Raw genomic sequence first — 2,230 nt, 5'->3', positions numbered from 1 at the left:
GAGTTTAGTTTGCCCCTTCCAATGAGGAATTGAGTCAGGTTGTCCTGGGCAATAGCACAGCCCCCTAGCTGTAAAGAATGGCTTAGCCCCAGCTATTCCTGTTTCACCTGCAGAAACAATAAACAACCCACCCTGCTCCCAGGGCACTCAACCGTCACCCTGGGGAAAGGTTGGAGGCCCTTCCCTTACTGTTCCAATAAAGCAGTCTCGGCCTGTTGAGTACTAGTTTGCTTCTTTGGTGTTTCGAGACAGGGTTTCTTTGTGTATCCCTGGCTGTCCTGGAACTAAGACTAGGCTGGCCTTGAACTCAGAGAGATCCCCTGCGTCTTCCTCCCGAATGCTGGAATTAAAGACATGAGCCACCACCACCTGTCCCCTAGTCCCCTCTTCTACTGGTCATTTCAAGACAGCCCAGCTTTGAATTTGCTATGTAACCCAGGCCAGCCTCATAACTTCTATCCTCTTGCCCTTGGCTGGTTAAACAGCCAGGTAACAGGCCCTTGCCACCATCCCTGGCTTCCAAAAACCTTTAAGGCTAACAAGAAATGTATGCTTGGGGTGACAAAGAGTGGGAAGACATGGGCTTTGCCTCCACAAAATTCATGGTTAGCTTATGAAACTCAGATACATCCTGTGCCTGAGACCCAGCTCAGTGCTAAGGGAGCATCTGCCCTTGTGGGGGTCACCCCATTTCTCGCTGCTTCCTGCAGGCATTCCATATGCCAGTCAACCTGTGCTCTGCCTGGACTGACAAGGCCATTCCCTCCTCCCTTTGCGGTCCCCTACCCCCTCTGGTCTGCCTATTGGTCCCCCATCCACCCTTGCATGCATAGCTCAATGCCTGTCCTGGTGTTCATGCATATTGTGAGCAAATACGCTTTCCTCCCAGGAGCCCTGGGAGAGTCTATCATTCAATTTTACCTTTTCCTATTATTTATGATGAGGGGCACATGCCGCAGCACAAATGTGGAGGTCAGAAGACAACTTGAAGTTGGTTCTCTCCTTCCACCTTTCCATGGGTTCCGGGGATCAAACTCATGTTGGCAAAATTGCACAGTAAATACCTTTTCCTAGTGAGTTGCATTCACAGGTCTCAGTGTACCATTAAAATAAAAAAGTTCTGCTGGGCAATGGTGGTGCACACCTTCAATGCCAGCACTAGAGAAGCAGAGTCAGGCAGATCTCTGTGAGTTCAAGGTCAGCCTGGCCTATAAAGTGAGTTCCAGGACAATCAGGACTGTTAGACAGAGAAACCCTGTCTCAAAAAAACAAAGTTCATTCCACTCCCATAGAGTGAAAGAGAAGAACACTTTATATGCAGAAATCAGTGTGTATTCTTCTGTGTGGGTGTGTATATGTTTAAATGAGCCTATGTATGTGTGCACAAGCTTATGCATGTATGTGTGACACAAACAGTGAACCTGTACCTAGCATACAGTTACAGTACCCCAGCCATCATGCTAAGTCATCTCTATGCAATAACTCACTTCCAACCCTCCCCCAAACTGAGGGTACAGTAACCCTCATCTTAGGACCAAAGCTGTAGCTCAGTTGGTAGAGTACTTGCCTAACATATATGAAGCCCAGGGTTTCATGCCCACCAAAATCGAACCAGGTATAATGGAGCATACTTGTTTGCCCAGAAATGAGGTGGTGGAAACAGGAGAATCGGAAGTTCAAGGTCGTCTTCATCTAAATAGAAAGGTGGAGGTCAGCCAAAGCCTCAAATGTTTTTTTTTTCAGTGTAACAGTTGCTAAGTGGTGGAAGCAGGAGTTAAGTAAAGCTAGCCTGTCTTTATACCATGGGTCATTAAGGCCTGTTGTACTGATAAGTGATTGAATGAATACAACCAACAAAACCAAATGACGAGAGATTCAGCCAGTACAGCCTGCCGAGTCGTTCTAGGCCTTGCAGGGAAGAGGATCTAGAATTGACATTTCAAGGGTCAGGCTGCAGATGCTGGGCACAAACATTGAGGATGGTCCCTTCCTCGTGCATGAGGCATACTCCCCAGAACCCTGTGTTCCTGCCTCCCTTGGTTCCCAGAGGCAGGGCCAGTCTCTGCCCTTCCTTATCTCACCCTATGACAACTGTGCTCAGCATCTGTCTCCCCCACTTCAGACACAAGGCTGGCTTTGCTCAGTCCATTTTGGCCAATACCGATTGCCCAGCTGAGACGCTGCCCCCACTGAATAAAAGAGATCACCACAGACTCCATAACACCTGAAG

Source organism: Mesocricetus auratus, unplaced genomic scaffold (genome assembly GCF_017639785.1).
Source record: "Mesocricetus auratus isolate SY011 unplaced genomic scaffold, BCM_Maur_2.0 Super-Scaffold_6723, whole genome shotgun sequence".
NCBI lineage: Eukaryota > Metazoa > Chordata > Mammalia > Rodentia > Cricetidae > Mesocricetus > Mesocricetus auratus.
The sequence above is the reverse complement of the archived record's forward strand: the minus strand, read 5'-3'. Positions refer to the sequence as shown.